Below are 21,123 nucleotides of genomic sequence, written 5' to 3'. Positions count from 1 at the left end.
TCTAGTCCGGGATACCCTGGCCTGCACTGGCCACCCGGGCCCTCTCTACCAGGCTACGCTGGGAGGAGAGGTCGGAGCTGGTCAGTTGTGCCACCCACTGCTCGTAAGTAGGTTGGGGATTGGGAGTAAGGGACGGGGTTTGTTGACACCCCCATACCAGATGGTATAGGGTGCCAGGATGGGGGCAGTATTTGCAAGATGCGGGGTAGAGGGTGGGGTACATTGCATGGAGTAGGGTATTGTGGGGGTAAGAGTTTGTTTGTAGTCGCCGGAGTATTGTACCTTCGGTTCTAGATAGGTGTGGGTGGGGTGCTGCGTATTGTTGGCGCCCGCGCCGGTCGTGGGCGAGTATATCGGCATATTTTCTCAGGGGCGTGGGCTTGAGGAGGTCGCCATCTTGAAGTTTGTCACCCTCTCGGGAAACGGCCCGGTGTGTATGCGCGCGGGCGGCGGCGTGTGCCGACTCATTTCCTTTGAGGGTTTCGTGGCCAGGTGACCAGACAATCTGTAGTTCAGGAAGTCGCTTAATTTGTTTTAGTATAGCCAATGCTGGTAGGGATATTCGTCCGATCAAGAAATTGCGGCATGCAGCTTGGGAGTCTGTCAGTATTACTGTGTAGTTTTCGCAAGTGGTGGCAGCTAGGGCGATAGCAACTTCTTCGGCTGTTTCTATAGATTTTGTAATGGTCGTGACTGCGGTTAACTCTTTTTTCCGTTGGCGTCGGTCACACTGGCAGCGTGCGCAGATTTGTGGGGGTATGGAGAGGCGTCTGCATAGCGACTGAAGGGGAGGTGGTCATACTGCACATGGATTGCTCGTGCTCTTGCTGCTCGTCGTGCCTTGTTATAGGTCGGATGCATGTTACCTGGGATTGGAGCCACTCTGATGTGTTGTCGAATTGGTCCGGGGATGCGTGTTTTCTCGTCTTGTTGTTGTGGGGTCGAATACCCTAGCCGGCGGAGGGTCGCTCTTCTCGTGGTGGTGAGTTGGAGGCGTGTGAATTGAGAAATTCGGTGCGCTTCTTGGATTTCTTCCTACGTATTGTGGAAGACCAGTTGTAGTAACTTGCTTGTTGCCGTTTTAGGGGGCAATCCTAGTGCGGTTTTGTAGGCTTGCCGTATCGCGGTGTTCAGTTTGTTTTGTTTGGAGGGTTTCAGGGCTAGGTAAGGAGCACTTTAAGCAATCCGGCTGATAAGGATGGCTTGGATTATGCGCAGAGTATCTGATTCTTGGAAGCCAACTCTTCGGTGAGAAACTCGATTGATAAGATGCATTAATTGTGAGAGAGTACGTTGGAGTGGCAAAATTGTTTGGGCACCCGACCCGTCTTTGGGAATAGTGAGTCCCAGAATTCGGAGGTGGGGGACGTTCAGAACGGGTTGATTATTGATGCTAAGTTCAGGATCCGGTATAGAGTTGGCGCGCTTTTGTGCCTGTTCCATAAAACACATTCACGCAGCACGCTTCACCGCGCACAATTTATTCCCATTTCAAACGTATTTTCACGCTGGGACTATGTTCACAAAGTTGGCTGTGTTACTTGTACACAAAAACCTTTTTTAATTTTTTCATTCTACGTGAAGAGACCGTAGGCCTTTCTACATCAAGGCCTACGGTCTCTTCACGTAGAATGAAAAAATTAAAAAAAGGTTTTTGTGTACAAGTAACACAGCCAACTTTGTGAACATAGTCCAAGCGTGAAAATACGTTTGAAATGGGACTAAATTGTGCGTGGTGAAGCGTGCTGCGTGAATGTGTTTTATGGAACAGGCACAAAAGTGCAATTTGGCGTAGTGACGTCAGAAATGGGAGATTCAACTTAGTTTTCATCTTGAAGACACTGGCTGCTCGCGGGTAGTTGGAAAAAGAAAAATGTGCGGGCTTATTCTCAATCATCGCTAGCTGGTTTCTCTGCATTTGAGCACATGGACCCGTATGGATGAAGCATAGTCAAGTTGTGAACGCACCAGGCATTGGAAAAGGATTAGTTTTACAGAACAAGGGCTCGAATGAAAATTACGTTTTACGTAGCCAAGCATTCGATTGGCTTTATGGGGGATATATCAATATGAAGATTCCAAGATAGGTTGGTAGTGATATGAACGCCGAAGTATTTATTTGAAGTAACAGCTTCGAGAGTTTTCCCGTGAAGTAAGTACGGGTGTGGGTTAGTAGCTATAAGGAAATTCGCATTGATGTGCAATTAGTATATATTGCCATCTGCCATGTTGATGTTGATGTTGGACTGAAGTGTGTTTGTCAATATCGTTATCTATCTTCCTAAAAATATTACAATCGCCAGCGAATAAACCCACTGATGATGAGACACGCTCCGGCAAACATTTCATGTATAAGAGAAAACGTAGGGGACCTGTAACGGTGCCCTGGGATACACTAAAAAAACTGGCTTAGAGCACAGAAAGCACAGAATAAATTTGATTATGCCGGTGTCAAGACCTGTATTTCTTAGTTTGTGATGAAGTAACGGTGCGGAACTTTATCAAACGCTTTCGCTAAAAAAAGATGTTGTCGGCAAGGGAATCGGTTGTAAAGAATAGGGTTAATAAACTTTACTGGCTTTCGCATGAAAAAGACCTCAGAAAACTGTGCTGTGCGGGATCAAATAATAACTTAGATTCCAGAAAGTTGGCAAATGGAAAATAAATTTTATATTCAGAGATTATATATAGATATTGGAGAGATTATATGAGGCTATGTATAGATATTGGCCTGTACTTGAAGATAGACATTACAGGAGGTTATGGTGTGTGGGTTGTGGATGCGTTTGTTTCGCGATGATATGCGACGCCTGCGAGTGGATAGTGCTTCTGATGGTTTTGATTATCTTTGTCGAGTGACGTATGACTCAACTACGCATGGGCATGTGCAGTTTGCGTGGCTACAAGCCTTCTCCGCTTGCGCGACAGAGTTAAGTGACTTGTTGTTCGCCCCCCAAACCGCGTGCTACGTGAGTGCTCAAGTTACGACTGGCACAAGGAGGCAACCGATCGTCTGTTAATCGCGGTTCAAACGTGCAACGCATAATGTTACGTTGTGTTCGTTCGAAACGCATCTCTGGATTGTTTTGAAGTTCAATGAAATGTATGCATCAAACCCGGGCATTCGATTTAGGGCGTTCTCTGCGATTGCACGAATAAAGTGCCACGGGGCTTTAACACTTTCATTATGGAACCTATTTAGGTAAGAGAAGGTCCACATCGTGTTATGGCCGTGTTGCATTCAGTAGAAACGGTTAGGCCTTTTTTTACACTTGTTTGGATAGCCGTAAAATGAACAAGCACTCCGACACTCCACTGGCAGATCAGCTGGGGAGTCGACGCTGAGCAGACGACAGTTCTCCCTTCTGCAAGTTCGTGAAAAAGCCGCCCAATAGAAGGATGTCTACTTCATGACGAACATCTGGGAGTCGGTGATGTAGACGTGAAGATGGCGGCGTCCAAAAACACGCGGGGAAGGGTTGCGAAAAGAGCGACAAATGTTGCAAAAAAGGTGTGAGCTTTCCGCAGCGCGTAAAAGAGTAATACTTGGCACAGATGACGTTGACGGCCCAGAATAACGATTGCGCTGGTTCATTTATTGCGCTCAAAACGACTTTCATGGCTCAATTAATGTTGGGAAGACAAGTGGTTGAAATGGAGGAGAGAGAATCTGAAAATGCTTCGTTCAGCATACAAGCACGCTCATTACTTGGAATTGTTTCGCCATTTTCCTCAGTTAGCACAATTGGGGTATCTGCCGTAGGGTTAACGACGCGCCAAAATTTCCTGGGGTTGTTTTGCAAAGAGCTATTCATCGTATTTGTCAAGACGTTTTGCTTGGCAGTTTTGACAGTTGTGTTATAAATATTGACTCATGAGCGGTACAAGGACCACGCATAAATACTGTGAGATGTCTTGGCGATACGCTCAGCTGCTTCTTTCGGTTTGATAAGAAGGTAATACTTGGGTTATACCAGGGAGCGTTCGGATTACACGATAACACGATAATTCCCGAGTAGGTATGCAGCACTCTGTTAAGTCAATGATCATGTTCTTATATACCGCCCAATTGCTTTCAGCGATCGTTCATCGAATCTATCTAAGTAATCAAATACAAATAAATGCAGTTGATATTGATGACGTTCTTTTCATGTTCATTTTCATTTTTATGTTTTCAAGTCAATTTATCACATTTGCGGGAGTATGCCGCATGCGGCCCACGCGAGTTCACGCAAGTGAGGGTGCTAGATGGACAAATGTGGCTCAGATGATCCTGTGCCCCGCATTTTGCTCATCTTGTTCGGCCACGGCAAAAGTTTGTACCGTGCTCGAGCCGCTGGCACCACAAACAACGGCGTGGGATGGGATGGAGGGACAGATCAAGCACCAGATTAAATATTGTGGAAGTGCGCAACGGTGAAAGGCAAGATGATGTGCTTGGTGGGAATCTCCTTGTTGTGTCTGCGGGTGCCGATGCGCGTCACTTTAGTGACGCCCTTATTCTTCAAGCCTTCAAGGAGATACGCATCCGTTTTGTTCAGTCGATCTGGCCCAGTGATCACACCCTGAGAACTGTTAAGGCTCGAATGGGGTGTCACCCTGAGGTCCAGATCAGCCAGTCTAGTCTGAGTGTGATGAGCTCTAGGAAGAAATCAGGCGCAGAAAAGAAAACAGCGGAAAGAGAGGAGGCCAATCACCCGATAATTGGTGTGCGCCTCGAGGAAAGAAAAGAGCCAGAGAAGAGGAAGATGAGGAGGAACGCGACCGGGCTCTTGAGTGGACGAGCGTTTGGGGTGCGCCGGCATCAGCTGCGAATACACCCATCGACGGCACTCGTGCGACCTCGCCGGGACATCGCCAAGTACCTCCTGTTCGCCAACCGGATCCGCGACTCCACCGGGCAACAGCGCCGGGATCCCGCTCCTGCCGTTTTTGCTGCGCCTGGTGGCTTCGCCTTCATTCCGGTCAGCGTGGAGCCATCGGGCCACTCGCGACCGAGTCACAACGGACTGCACGAGTGAGACTGTTCTGGTTTTCTCTACGTTGTGCGCGTTGTCACGAAATGCCACCCTACTGCGACAGCGAAGCTTCGTCACGCGACCTCTCCCGTAGTGTTTCATTCTTTTATTGCTCAATTTTGTTCTTTTTTTGTCCTGTTCTGAATATCGCCGTGCTCCCGCTCTGTGCAATATACTGCATCTACGCTTCACCTTCGTGTTGCGAATCTGTCGTCATTGGTCTTGCGTGCATGTCTCGTGGTTCCAACCACCGAACCTTGAGTTAATCACACTGAGCTAGCAGTTTTGTGGACTGCTGCTTGTCATTTTCATCGATGAGGACTTCGCCAGTCCTTTCGTGTATGGCCTTATACAATTTTCCAATACTGGCTTCAAGATAGTTTGCAATCAAGAAAGATTGACTGTGATGCGGGTGTGTGGGCTGGACCGCGGGGTTTCATGACAAGAAAACGAAAGTAATTGTACCTTTAGGAAATTGCTAAGGATGACAAGGGGAAAAAGATACTCCGTTGCGACCACCATTGAGGGAACAGTGAATTTGGGGGGTTTAGTAAATACCTAATAGCATAGTATATATGCAGTGGGAAGGTGTACTTGCGTCGCTCGGGTTACCCTGATACCGAGAGAGGTCCCGAAGCTTCCTTCCTGGTAAACCGACAAGGAACCCATTCGCTGGAGCTTGACCTGGGCTGGAGGTCGTTGGTTCCGATACCTCCCGGTGGGCATTTTTTCACCACTTTCTTGCTGACTCAAAAAATTCTTCATCTGTTTCTATGACAAACAACAGCCTCCCATTTGCTTTCCGAGGTTTTCTTGACTGCCCCACACGGGGCACCTTGAGTATTTATGGTGACGGTGTTGGCGACACCGCGGACCCCGAGCCCCCAACATAAACTGTAAATTTCGTGGCCATGTGTTGAAAGGTGAAGGGTAGAAGCCTCAAATGGTGGCCGTCGGAGCCCAGGTCAAGTTCCGGTGGATGGGCTCCCTGTCTGTTCACCAGGCAGGGAGCTCCGGGGCCTCTCAGGGTATCAGGGTAAGGTTTGAGAAGAAAGTTCCCCTGTCCCCTGCTTTTTTTCTATGCTGTGTGGAAAATTCAAAACCCCCCTCCAAACGTGATCGGTCCCTGAAAAGGGGCCGCACCGAAGTATCTTTTCCTCCACTTCCAAGCATGAGCTTCCCAAAGCCAGACAAATACTCTCGTTTCCTTGTTATCAAATCTCTTGACACAGCCCGCCCTCTTGCTTCACAATCAGTATTTTTGATTACAAAATACCTTGATGGAATAGTTGGGAAAACATATATTACCAAAAAACAACGCACAGGTGAAGGCCTTGTTGAAGTAAAAAACCAGCAGCAGGCAACCACACTTCTTGGCCAGACGAAAATGGTCGATCTGGAAGTCAGGGTCACACCCCACCGCAGCTTGAATAGCTCGCAGGGTGTGATCTCTGAGGCAGATCTTCTTAACGAGACAGATGCCGACATTCTTGAAGGTTTAAAGGATCAGGGTGTCACAGCCGTGCGCCGCATCACGATGCGTAGAGATGATAAGATAATCCCCACTAAAAATATTATCCTGACCTTCAACTGCTCCTTACTTCCTGACCATATCAACGCAGGGTTCACCCGATGCTCCATTCGTCCTTACATTCCGAACCCGCGCCGCTGCTTGAAGTGCCAGCGGTTCGGGCACGAAACCAACTAATGCCGTGGCCGTCTGACCTGCGCAAAGTGTGCTCAGCATGATCATTCATCTGGCAATTGGCCATCATCAACCCACGCTGCCTAGTCTCGAAAATGCAAGAAGTTTAATCAGGAGAAGGCGATCATAAATGTGAAGGTCACTGAGAACATCACCTTCCAAGAGGCTCCGAAGAGGTTCGCCTCTTTCCCCCTGGGGATGTTCGCCGACGCGGCTCGCCGGGTGGCGGAGCGGCGTCTGGTGTCCACAGGGACCCAGTTCAGCGCGTCTGACCTGGTCCCTCCTGCGACCGTCCTGGTGTGCCTCAGGCATCCCAATCGGTTGCCACACCGCTTGCTGAGGCAGCAGCGGCTGTGGTGACAACCTCTTCTGTAGGGACCGGTGCCGCTCCCACCTCTGACCTTCCGGTCCTCCAGTGGGTTGGAGGGTGCCGACCGAATGGACACTGGGGGCCCCGCATCGGCGCCCACCGCCACCGCACCTCCCGTGCCACCTCGGGTGCGCCTGACGCCCTCGGCGGTGGCGGCTCAAACGAAGGGCTCCCGAAAGGGGGCCAAGTTCGGGGGGCCTGGCCCGCCGGGCACCCTTCTGGCATCCGATAAGGAGATGGATGTCACGCCGTTCCTGCCTGCAACGCAGCGCAAGGAGCGGCCTCTGATGTCCAAGCCGACAGAAAAGCCTAAAAATGCTAGAATAACAGCACTGAAAGACGACACATGAACAAACACACACACACACACACACACACACACACACACACACACACTGCCGTTATTCATAAATATAAATATTCGTAACAGAAAACATCATCCAATGGAACTGCAGAGGCCTCATTAAAAATCTCGATGATGTGTATGAGATTCTGCATGCCAGTCAGCCAAGTATCATGTGTCTCCAGGAAACCCACCTTAATTCTAAACCAACAAATTTCTTAAATTGATACATGGTATTCAAAATGGACAGGGTTGGCTGCACACACTCTTGAAGAGGCGTGGCAATTGTCACCCGGAAATCCTTAGCCTGCCACTCTGTCACTTTGAACGCTGTCCTTGAGGCTGTAGCAATCCGTACGATAATATTTAATAGGTTGATAACGGAATGCTCCATTTACATTCCTCCTGATTTTGCACTTCTGAGCTCCGATTTCGAGGCACTGGTTGACCAGCTACCCGAAACATACCTACTAACAGGCGACCTTAATGCGTACAACTCTCTTTGGGTCTCCTCCAGAACGGATGCCCGAGGTCGCCTCATGGAGAAGTTTCTTAAATCCTCCGGAGCATGCCTTTTCAACAAAAAAACAGCCTACATGCCATCACGTAGGACACAATACATACTCGCATCTTGACTTGGCTTTTGGTTCCGCAGTTTTATTTCCATGTCTTGAGTGGGGTGTGGGCACAGACCCATATGGTAGTGACCATTTCCCCACTTCCCTAACGTGCATAGGTAAAGGCCCATGCAGTTCATCTTCGCATAACAGGTTTAATGAATCAAAAGCAAACTGGAGTACATTCACAGAAACATCTAAACTTCACCACACAACCATAAAACACCTACACGTGGAGGAAGCAGCCCAACTCGTCACCGCACACATACTCGACGCCGCCGAAAAGTCTATGCCCCAGGCCTCCAGTGCGTCACGCAACCCAAGGAGGCCCTGGTGGAACGAGGACTGTAGGCGGGCGCGAGAGGCCCAGAACAAGGCGTGGCGTGTCCTTCGCTGGTACCCCACGCCAGATAATCTCATTTCCTTTAGACGGGCAAATGCTCTTGGGAAGCGCGTGCGTCGTGAGGCGAAAAGGGAGAGTTGGCGCGCCTTCCTCACTTCCATCAACTCATGCACCGACAATCACAAAGTCTGGACACAAATACGTAACCGTAAAGGACAACAGACACACAGCCTGCACCTGGTCAGTACAACAGGGGACACACTAGAAGACCAGGCTAACACACTTGCACAACACTTCCAACACGTTTCCAGCTTTGCACACTACACAAATACTTTCCCAAAACATAAAAATACTTGGGAAAAGAAGTCCCTACATAAAAATAACAGGTCGAAATCTGGTCACAATTCTGAATATACACTGTATGAGTTGAGGGTTGCCCTGAGCACATGTAAACCTTCAGCTCCAGGGGTAGATAAGATTACATACACTATAATACAACACCTACACCAAGACACTCTTGAAATACTCGTACACCTATACCATAAAATATTGTCGCGAAGACAAGGACGATGCAGTTGTCTTGAATGAGAAACACGTTTATTGGAGCGAACTTGTGCTCCCCTAAATACTCAAAAGAATACAGAGGCGGCGAAGCAGTGGTCAACAGAGTGACTTGCGTTGGCGAGTGTCGTCGAATCGAATGCCCCGGCGTCTGCTCTGCAGGCTTTTTATCTTTCGGCGCGCGTGGTTCTGGAACCGTCGATTCGTATCGAGAACATTGTAGATGCAAGAAGATTATTCCGGGATGTTCACGTTAGATCGGAATGCTCTCCCTATCAGAACAGATAACACATGCGGCACAGAAAGAAATAATGGAACACGCGCTTCCCTTGGCGCACAGATAACACAGACGGGCGCAGCCGGGCGGTAAAAGCAAAACACAAATAAACAAACCCAATGTATGGTTCGCGGCATTACCCCCCCCTCTAAGGGTGCATCGACCCGATGCTAACATAAGCGACAGCCCAAAAATAGAAATAAAATTCGTTATCGACCGTAGAAAGGTTTTAAGCGAACCACGTGGACGACTTCGGGCCGCGTGCGTCGTCGTGATGTTCCGGAATCACCATCGGGGATCACCTCGTAGGTAAGTTGGCCGACACGTCGTAGAATCTGGTAGGGTCCGAAATACCGTCGCAGGAGCTTCTCACTGAGTCCGCGTCGTCGGATGGGAGTCCAAACCCACACACGATCCCCTGGTTGGTACTCGGCGTCTCGACGTCGGAGGTTGTAGCGGCCCGCATCCACCAGCTGCTGGTCCGTTATACGAACTCGAGCGAGCTGGCGGGCCTCCTCCGCACGTTGAAGATATCCGTGGACGTCGGCGTTGAGGTCGTCGTCTTCTACATGCGGAAGCATGGCGTCGAGCATCGTAAACGGCCTTCTACCGTAGACAAGCTCGAACGGCGTCAGCTGCGTCGTCTCCTGGATAGCTGTGTTGTACGCAAACTTGACATACGGGAGCACTTCGTCCCAAGTCTTATGTTCAACGTCAACGTACATTGACAGCATATCTGCGATTGTCTTGTTCAGACGTCCTGTTAGTCCGTTCGTTTGGGGGTGGTACGCCGTCGTTCTTCGGTGATCCGTGTTGCTGTAGCGTAGTACTCCTTGCATCAGCTCCGCAGTAAATGCCGTTCCGCGGTCGGTGATTAGGACTTCCGGGCTCCATGTCGCAGCACAACTTGGCTTATAAAGAACTTTGCCACTTCTTGTGCAGTCCCCCTCGGAAGAGCGGCGGTCTCTGCGTAGCGCGTCATGTAGTCTGTCGCTACGACAATCCACTTGTTCTGTGATCGTGACGTAGGGAACGGGCCTAAAAGGTCCATTCCAATCTGTTGAAATGGTCTCGAAGGGATGGCGATCGGTTGCAGAATTCCGGCGGGTCTTGTCGGCGGCGTTTTTCGTCGCTGGCAGTCACGGCAGCTCCGGACGTAGTGGGTGACGTCAGAGGTAAGGTCGGGCCAGTAGTACCTCGCCTTAATTTTTGCAATAGTGCGGGCTGTGCCAAGATGTCCAGAAGACGGGTCGTCGTGGCACGCTTCCAAAATTTCGTCACGAAGGTCCGCGGGGATGACGAGAAGGTAATTCGCTGTTGTTCCGGGGCTGAAATTCTTCTTCACGAGGACGGAGTTTCTGAGGCTGAATGCTGGTAAGCTGCGTTTGAAGGTCCTAGGAATGGCAACGTTGCATCCCTCGAGGTACTCGATTATGACGCGTAAGTCGGGGTCGGCACGCTGCTGGGCGGGTAGGTCGCTCTCTGTCACGATCCCGAAGAACGCGCTGTCTTCATCAGCGTCTTGTGGTGGTGGGTCGACGGGGGCGCGGGACAGGCAGTCGGCGTCGGAGTGTTTCCTGCCGGATTTATAAACGACGGTAACGTCAAACTCCTGCAGGCGCAAGCTCCTCCGCCCAAGACTGCCGGAGGGGTCCTTCAAATTGGCGAGCCAACACAGCGCATGGTGGTCTGTTACAACCTTGAATGGCCTTCCATACACGTATGGGCGAAATTTTGAAATCGCCCATAAAATAGCCAGGCACTCTTTCTCAGATGCAGAATAGTTTTTCTCCTCCTTCGACAGACCACGGCTGGCATAGGCGATTACCCTTTCGCAGCCGCTTTGCTTTTGGACAAGGACGGCACCCAAGCCTATATCACTGGCGTCCGTGTGCATTTCCGTTTCGGCATTTTCGTCTAAATGAGCGAGCACGGGCGGGCTTTGCAGGCGTTTTTGGAGCTCGCAGAATGCTTTTTCTTGGTCGTTTTCCAAGCTGAAAGGGGTGCTATCTTTTGTGAAGCGCGTGAGTGGCTCTGCAATGCGTGCGAAGTTTGCGACGAAGCGCCGGTAGTATGCGCACAGCCCGAGAAATCTTCGCACGCCCTTCTTGTCTTTCTACCTTGGGAAGTTCGCAATGTCTGAAGTTTTTGCCGGGTCAGGTAGGACTCCCGCGGCGTTGACGACGTGGCCCAAGAACTTGAGTTCCCCGTATGCGAAACGGCACTTTTCAGGCTTCAGCGTCAACCCCGACGTACGAATGGCCTCGAGTACAGACTCCAACCTTGCAAGGTGTTCGTCGAAAGTCCGGGCGAATACCACTACGTCGTCGAGGTATACGAGGCAGGTGTGCCACTTAAGGCCAGCTAGCACAGTGTCCATGACTCTTTGAAACGTCGCTGGTGCTGTGCACAGCCCAAAAAGCATCACCTTGAACTCGTATAGGCCGTCTGGGGTTATAAATGCAGTCTTCTCTCGGTCTCTCTCGTCCACTTCAATTTGCCAGTAGCCGGTCTTCAGGTCCATCGATGAGAAGTACTTCGCATGGCAGAGGTGGTCGAGGGCGTCGTCGATTCGGGGGAGGGGGTACACGTCCTTTTTCGTGATTTTGTTCAGTCGCCGGTAGTCAACACAAAACCTTCATGTGCCGTCTTTTTTCTTTACGAGTACGACGGGCGCAGCCCAGGGGCTTTTCGATGACTGTATAATGTCGTCGCTGAGCATGTCGTCGACTTGAGTCCGGATGGCTTCCCGTTCTTGTGAAGAGACGCGGTACGGTGACTGTCGGGTAGGTCGGGCTCCATCTTCGGTTATTATTCGGTGCTTCGCTAGAGGGGTCTGACGTAGTTTTGCGCTCGACGAAAAACATTCGCTATAGCGACGCAGCAAAGCCAATAATTTGTTCCGTTGTTCTTGCGGTAGCGCCGGATTCACGTCGAAGGGCTGCGGGAGCTTGAAGGTTTCTACGGGTGTGCGTTCAAAGTCGGCGACCGCGATCACGTCACTTGCTTCTTGCGCTTCTTCGAGGAATGCAATTGCCGCGCCCTTGTTTAAATGCTGGTACTCCTCGGTGAAATTAGTAACCATAATGTGAGATTGGTGTTCCTTGAAGCGCGCAATGCCTGTTGCGACCGACACAGCACGGTCGAGAAGCACCCTTTGATCAGTGTCTACGATAGCGTCGACGTCAGGAGCAGCATCTTCACAGTAGACTGCGACCATCAAGCTTGCGCGGGGTGGCAGGGTGACGTAATCATCGGCAATCCTTACAGCAGCACGTCGTTCGGGGTTCGGTTCTGGCGTCATGGAGTGATTGGGGGGAAAAGTTATTGACTTGGTCTGCAGATCGATTATTGCACCGTTGTCCATCAAAAAGTCCATTCCAAGAATTACGTCGCGGGAGCAGTTAGGCAGAATGACGAACGCCGCAGGGTACGTTGTGCCGTCTATGGTGACGCGCGATGTGCACGTTCCACTTGGCGTCACAAGGTGGCCTCCTGCTGTGCGTATGCGCGGACCGTCCCATATGGTCATAACTTTCTTCAGTTTAGACGCAAATGGTCCGCTCATTACCGAATAGTCAGCTCCCGTGTCTACGAGGGCGACAACGTCAAAGCCGTCGATGGACACCTTGACGTCAGATGCAGTCTTCCTCGAGTTCCGGGTTCGTCGGGGCGTCGTATCTCTGCTTGTACGTGTTGACGGTCGGGCAGTGTGCATCGTCGTTGTCGTCGTCTTCTCAACGGACGTCTCGGTCAGGTCGGGTACGCGTCGCGCCGTGTAGCTGTCGTCGTGTTCAGGAGTCTCGTTAGGGCTAGGTCGGGTCGTCGGGATGAGGGCATGTCGTGAATGATGGTCTTCAGCGAGTCGCTGCGTCGTTGGAGAGTTTTCATTTTTCCGCCGTTGAGCAACTTTACCTCCCGAAGTTGCTGCTTTTAGTTTCCCCCGCGTGGGCTGGATGACCTTCCACGTGAGAAGTCAGCAGTGCTGCGGCGGTTCGGTGACTGAGACGGGTAGGGCGACAGTGAACGGTTGAAGCGGGCTGGACCTCGGTTGGTGTTGGAGAGGTATTCTTCGATCTCAGCAGGGCGCTGGCCGTATCGTTGGCGTGGGGCGTCGACAGAGAACCCTCGCAAACCGAGCCTCTTGTAGGGACAGCGACGGTAGATGTGGTCGGCCTCTCCGCAGTGGTAGCACAGCGGGCGATTATCGGGCGTTCGCCGCACGTCGGTCTTCCTTGGCGTCTGGTATTGGTCTACAGGACGTCGGGCGGGCGGCGTTGGACGGCGGTATGGCTCGGCCTCTTGACGACGGGTTGGAGCAGGGCGGGGTGACGAACAGCTGAGGAGTAGGCCATGGCTTGTGGTTCGCGGGGTGCTTCCGACGGCGTAGAAGTTCCCAGTGCGCTTTGGACTTCTTCTCGGATTACGTCGGTCAGGGAAGCCACTTGAGGTTGCGGCGTCGTTGGAAAAAGCTTCCGAAGCTCCTTCCTGACCACTGCTCGGATGGTCTCTCGCAATTTATCGGAGTTTCCATTTTCAGCCCCGATGGTCTCCGAGAACAGCGCGTTGACAGGGCGGTCGTACTGCCTCGTTCGAATTTCTAGCGTCTTCTCCATCGCGGCCGCCTCAGACGCGAATTCGGCCACTGTCTTCGGAGGGTTACGGACTAGACAAGCAAAAAGCTCTTGCTTCACTCCTCGCATTAGAAACCCGAGCTTCATTTCCTCGGTCATTTCAGGGTCCGCACGACGAAAAAGTCGCTTCATCTCCTCAACGAAAATCACGACTCCTTCGTTGGGGTGCTGCGTTCGAGTTTCAAGCAAAAGCGCAGCTCGCTCTTTTCTCACCACAGTAGTGAAGGTCTTAAGAAACTCCCTCTTGAATTGAGTCCAGTCGGTCAAAGAGCTCTCATGGTTCTCGAACCAAGTTCGAGCAGAATCTTCTAAGTAAAAGAAGACATGCCGGAAAGTTTCTTCGTCGTCCCACCTGTTGAAGATGCGGACGCGCTCCAACTTCTCCAACCATTCTTTGGGGTCTTCAGCGGGGGCTCCCCGGAATGATGGCGGTTCTCGGGGCTGCTGCAGGATGACTGGCGACGTTGTTTCTTGCACCATGGTGTTGGTTGCAGCGTTCCTTCTCTTGGGCCCTTCTGGCAGAAGACCGAACTCGGGTAGCAATCCTTGCAGTCGGGGGCTTTCTCTGGTTGGACTGGCTTGGCGGCTTCGAGATGTCGTAGAGGGCATAAAGGCTTAGTACCCAGCACCTCCACCAGATGTCGCGAAGACAAGGACGATGCAGTTGTCTTGAATGAGAAACACGTTTATTGGAGCGAACTTGGGCTCCCCTAACAACTCAAAAGAATACAGAGGCGGCGAAGCAGTGGTCAACAAAGTGACTTGCGTTGGCGAGTGTCGTCGAATCGAATGCCCCGGCGTCTGCTCTGCAGGCGTTTTATCTTTCGGCGCGCGTGGTTCTGGAACCGTCGATTCGTATCGAGAACATTGTAGATGCAAGAAGATTATTCCGGGATGTTCACGTTAGATCGGAATGCTCTCCCTATCAGAACAGATAACACATGCGGCACAGAAAGAAATAATGGAACACGCGCTTCCCTTGGCACAGAGATAACACAGAGCGGTGCAGCCGGGCGGTAAAAGCAAAACACAAATAAACAAACCCAATGTATGGTTCGCGGCAATATGGCTTTCGGGGCAGATTCCACACTCTTGGAGGGAGGCCATAGTAGTGGTGTTCCTGAAGGAAGGGAAGGACCCTTCCTCTCTCGCCAGTTATCGTCCCATCGCTCTGACAAGCTGCCTGTGCAAGCTGTTCGAGAAGATGATAAATAGCAGCCTCGTGTACTTCCTTGTGTACTACGGTCTTCTCGAGAGCTGCCAGGCAGGCTTTAGGGTTGGGCGATCTACCAACGATCAACTTGTTGTGTTGGAATCCTTCATAAAGATGCATTTGCTCATAAGCAGTTCTGCCTTACGGTATTCTTAGATCTTGAAAAGGCTTACGACACAGCCTGGCGATGTGACATCCTTAGCGACCTGAAGTCCTTTGGTGTGTCAGGAAACATGTTAATACCATTTCCAGCTACATGTCCACGATGACATTTCGTGTTAAGTTTGGGTCATCCCTGTCTGGGATGCATGTGCAGGAAAAAGGTGTACCGCAAGGTGGAAATCTAAGCTGCACATTATTTATAGTTAAGATGAACTCCCTCCGAAAGGCATTGCCACCAACCATTTCCTGTTCCATCTATGTAGACGATGTTCAAATATCTTTTAATTCCTGTAACCGGTCAATTTGCGAACGTCAAGTACAGCTCGGTGTTAAGAAGCTTGCTGGATAGGCGGACCTTAACGGTTTTAAACTGAACCCGGGCAAAAGTATTTGTGTTCTGTTCTCCCGCAAGCGCGGGCTTAGTGCGGACCCTGAGATTGCTCTTGGCCGTGCATCTATTCCTGTTAAAAAGGAGCACAAGTTTTTAGGTGTCATATTTGATAACAAGCTCACGTTCATACATGACGTAAAAGCACTTAAACATAAATGCCTTCAAACACTAAATATTCTCAAGGTCCTCTCCCACCAATCCTAAGGGGCCGACAAAGAACTACTTCTCCGTGTCTATACCCCCTTAGTCGGGTCCCGGTTAGACTACGGCAGCGTCGTGTATGGGTCGGCATCAAAAACAACACTAAAAATGCTTGACCCAGTACTCCATTTGGGCCTCCGCCTTGAGTCTATACGTTGAATGTAACAACTGGTGCCTTAATGACAAACGAACGTACATGCACTTGCTCTACGCTTTCAAAATTTTATGGATGAATACCCATCCTTTTAAACCTGTTTTTAATGATGCATTCACATCACCAGTGTTTGTAAATCGCCCGTCCATTCCTTTGCCATTCTCACTTACAGTGATACGCGAAGATTCGGATTTCAACATCTCCTTTTCAGACATTTACACATCTTCTTTTACTGATGTTTTAACACCCTGGCAGCTTCCCCCTTGTGTGTTGTGACTTGTCTTTCATGAATATTGATAAAACCAGGGTACCACAAACTGCAATTTCGCAGCACTTCTTCTCCCTGCAGTAGAAGTATCAATGTGCAGAGTTTTATAGTGACGCATCTAAAACTGCAACCATAGTGTCCTGCGTTGCTCATGGACCAAACTTTGATGCATGCAGAACCATGAGCACATACACCACAATTTACTCAGATGAAGCATATGGCATCTTAATCATTGCACTACACATTCTTGAACACAAAATCTCGAAGTCCATTATATATACAGATTCCTTCAGCGTTGTGCGGGCATTGACATCATACAAGCCATGCAAAAACAGAATTGTCCATATGGTTTTCAACACTATCATGTCTATATATGCCGAAAAACTTGTTCTGGTGTTGTGCTGGGTTCCAGGCCATGCTGGAATTGCTGGCAATGAGGATGCGGATGAGAAGGCTGCAGTTGCTGCACTCAGGAACACAGTAGATATAACCATACTACCACAGAGTGACCTTAAGCCACAAATTCGACAATACCTTCGTAGGAAATGGCAAGCACAGTGCAATGAACAGGCAGATAACAAACTACACATAATAAAGCCACACTTAGGACGATACACAACTGACTCACACAACAGACACACGGAAGTCGCCTTAGGTAGGCTGTGGATAGGGCACAACCATCCAACGCACTCGTATCTGCTGACGGGATCTTCTAGACCCCCGTGCAGCAGATGCGGAGAGGCCCATTTCGTAGTGCACATACTAATCACATGAAAGCCACTTCACACAACACGACACAAACACTTCAGAGAACTCTACAGACAACATATTCCCCTACATTCATCGTTTTTTCTAGGTGACGATGCCATTGTTTCCGTGAAACGTGTGTTTGAGTATTTGTCAGAAGTCAAGTTTTTAAACCTCATTTTCTATCATACATAATGAAATCTGGCCCTATACACCAGCCATGCCCATTGTCGTTTTGTGATTTTACTTTTGTTTTTGCCTAATTTACTTAGTGTTTAAGGTTTCACCTCTTATATATGACTATTGTTTTGCCGCTCTTTGCCCCAGTTGGCCTTGCGGCATAAACATCCAACCATCATTTTCTTGACTGCCAACCCTAATTTTCTGTCTTATTTCACGGAGCCCCTCATTTCCAAATTTCTGATTCGCTACATGCTTAGCTAGGGCCTCTTTTCACCCAGTATTGGTGCCAAAGGTAGCTTAAGAGGGTTCAACGCTGGTCGACCACTCTTAACATGTCGTAGGCACTCGAGTCACGGCCTTGGGCAAAAAGAAGGTCCCCTTTACCCCGAGTAATTACAGTGGCGCTGACTACAACCCTCAAGTTCAGGAAACAAAAATACCTTAACATAAATACCCGAGAAAGTGGTGGGAAACAGCCCCGCCGGTAGCAAAGTGGTTATCGCACCAGACAGCTATTCTAGAGGTCGTGGGTTGGGATCCCACCCGGCGGGGATTTTTTTTTCATACCTTTCTTTCGGACTCAAAAACTTCATGTGTTTTTATGACCCACCACAACCTCCCCTTTTCTTTCCTAGGTTTTTATTACTGCCAACCCCTTCTTTCTGTCCGACATCACCGAGCCTCTCATTTCACGTTTTCTGCTTCGCTACATGCTTATCCAGCGCCTCTGTTCTGGCATTCTTGGGGCCAAAGGTAGCTTAACAGGGTTCGACGCTGGTCGACCAATCTCGACATGTCGTAGACCCTCGAGTCATGGTCGGGGGGTAAAACAAAGGACCTCTTCACCCCGAGTGGTTGGAGTAGCGCTGGCTGCCACCCCCAAAAGCAGGAAACAAAAATTACCTTAACATAATTACCCGAGAAAGTGGAGGGGAAAAATATCCCCGCCGGTAGCATAGTGGCCATCACACTAGAACGGTATTCTGGAGGTCGTGAGTTCGGATTCCACCTGCCAGGCATTTTTTTCACAACTTTCTTTCTGACTCAAAAAATTATTGATCTGTTTTTATGAACCCGTAGAACCTCCCCTTTGCTTTCCGAGGTTTTCTTTTCTGCCAACTACTATTTTCGGTCTTATATGTGGGTGTATATATATAAATAAATATATAAATATATATATATATATACATATTTATATATATACATATGTATATTTATATATATATATATAAGACATAAATAAGAATTGGCAGTCAAGACGACCTCGAAAAGCAAAGGGGAGGATGTAGTAGCTCAAGATAAAGAATTTGGAAAATAAGAAAGTGGCGAAAAAATGCCCGCCAGGTGAGATCTGAACGCACGACCTCCTGAATACCGGTGCGATTCTAGAGGTCGTGGGTTCGGATTCCACCGAGCGGGCATTTTTTCTCCACTTTCTTTATTTCCAAATTCTTTATCTTGAGCTACTACATCCTCCCCTTTGCTTTCCGAGGTCGTCTTGACTGCCAATTCTTATTTCGGTCTTATTTTCAACGAGCCCCTCATTTTCTATTCTGATTCGCTATATATATTAATCATATATATATCTGTATATATATTTATAAATACATATATCTGTGTATATATTGCCGCGAACCATAAATTGGGTTTGTTTATTTGTGTTTTGCTTTTACCGCCCGGCTGCACCGGTCTGTGTTATCTCTGCGCCAAGGGAAGCGCGTGTTCCATTCTTTCTTTCTGTGCCGCATGTGTTATCTTTCGTGATAGGGAGAGTATTCCGATCTAACGTGAACAGCCCAGAATAATATTCTTGGATCTACTATGTTCTCGATGTGAATCGACGTTTCGAGAACCACGTGCGCCGAAAGATAAAAAAGCCTGCAGTGCGGACGGCGGAGCATTTGATTCGACGACACTCGCCTGTGCAAGTCACTTTGTTGGCCGCTGCTTCGCCGCCTCTGTATTCTTTTGAGTTGCTAAGGAGCACAAGTTCGCTCCAATAAACGTGTTTCTCATTGAAGACAACTGCATCGTCGTTGTCTTCGCGACATCTGGTGAAGGTGCTGGGTACTAAGCCTTTATGCTCTCTACGACATCTTGAAGCCGCCAAGCCAGTCCAACCAGAGAAGGCCCCCGACTGCAAGGATTGCTACCCGAGTTCAGTCTTCTGCCAGAAGGGCCCAAGAGAAGGAACGCTGCAACCAACACCATGGTGCAAGACACAACGTCGCCAATCACCCTGCAGCAGCCCAGAGAACCGCCATCGTTCCGGGGAGCCCCCGCTGAAGACCCCGAAGAATGGTTGGAGAAGCTGGAGCGCATCCGCATCTTCAACAGGTGGGACGACAAGAGAAACTTCACGGCATGTCTTCTTTTACTTAGAAGATGCTGCTCGAACTTGGTTCGAGAACCAGGAGAGCTCTTTGACCGACTGGACTCAATTCAAGAGGGAGTTCCTTAGGACCTCCGCTACCGTGGTGAGAAAAGAGCTAGCTGCGAGTTTGCTTGAAACTCGAACGCAGCACCCAAACGAAGGAGTCGCGATTTTCGTTGAGGAGATGAAGCGACTTTTTGGTCGTGCGGAACCTGAAATGACCGAGGAAAAGAAGCTCAGGTTTGTAATGCGAGGAGTGAAGCAAGAGCTTTTTACTTGTCTAGTTCGTAACCCTCCGAAGACAGTGGCGGAATTCGCGTCTGAAGCAGCCGCGATGGAGAAGACGCTAGAAATTCGAACGAGGCAGTACGACCGCCCTGTCAACGCGCTATTCTCGGAGACCATCGGTGTCGCAAATGGAAGCTCCGATACATTGCGAGAGACCATCCGAGCAGTGGTCAGGGAGGAGCTTCGGAAGCTTTTTCTAAGGACGCCGCAACCTCAAGTGGCTTCCCTGACCGACGTAATCCGAGAAGAAGTCCAAAACGCACTGGGAACTTCTACGCCGTCGGAAGCACCCGGCGAACCACAAGCCATGACCAACTCCTCGGCTGTTCGTCAACCCCGCCCTGCTCCAACCCATCGTCAAGAGGCCGAGCCATACCGCCGTCCAATGCCGCCCGCCCGACGCCCTGTGGACCATTACCAGACGCCAAGGAAGACCGACCTGTGGCGAACGCCCTATAATCGCCCGCTGTGCTACCATTGCGGAGAGGCCGACCACATCTACCGTCGCTGTCCCTACAAGAGGCTCGGTTTGCGAGGGTTCTCCGTCGACGCCCCACGCCCCCGATACGGCCAGCGCCCTGCTGAGATCGAAGAATACCTCTCCAACACCAACCGAGGACCAGCCCTCTTCAACCGTTCCCTATGCCCTACCCGTCTCAGTCACCGAACCGCCGCAGCACTGCTGACTTCTCACGTGGAAGGTCCCCCAGCCCACGCGGGGGAAACTAAAAGCAGCAACTTCGGGAGGTAAAGTTGCACAACGGCGGAAAAATGAAAACCCTCCAACGACGCAGCGACACGCTGAAGACCATCATTCACCACATGCCTTCATCCCGACGACCAGACCTAGCCCTAACGAAACTCCTGAACACGACGAACGCTACACGCGCGACGCGTACCCGACCTGACCGAGACTCCGTTGAGAAGACGACGACAAAGACGATGCACACTGCCCGACCGTCAACACGTACAAGCAGAGATACGACGCCCCGACGAACCCGGGACTCGAGGAAGACTGCATCTGACGCCAAGGTGTCCATCGACGGCTTTGACGTAGTCGCCCTCGTAGACACGGGAGCTGACTATTCGGTAGTGAGCGCACCATTTGCGCCTAAACTGAAGAAAGTTATGACCAGATGGGACGGTCCGCACATACGCACAGCCGGAGGCCACTTCGCGACGCCAAGTGGAACGTGCACATCGCGCGTCACCATAGACGCCACAACGTACCCTGGGGGGTTCGTCATTCTGCCTAACTGCTCCCGGGACGTAAT

This window comes from Haemaphysalis longicornis, unplaced genomic scaffold, assembly GCF_048455015.1.
Source record: "Haemaphysalis longicornis isolate Haplotype H1 unplaced genomic scaffold, Haemaphysalis longicornis Haplotype H1 scaffold_11, whole genome shotgun sequence".
In the NCBI taxonomy this organism is placed as follows: Eukaryota; Metazoa; Arthropoda; class Arachnida; order Ixodida; family Ixodidae; genus Haemaphysalis; species Haemaphysalis longicornis.
Note: the sequence above shows the minus strand (reverse complement) of the source record.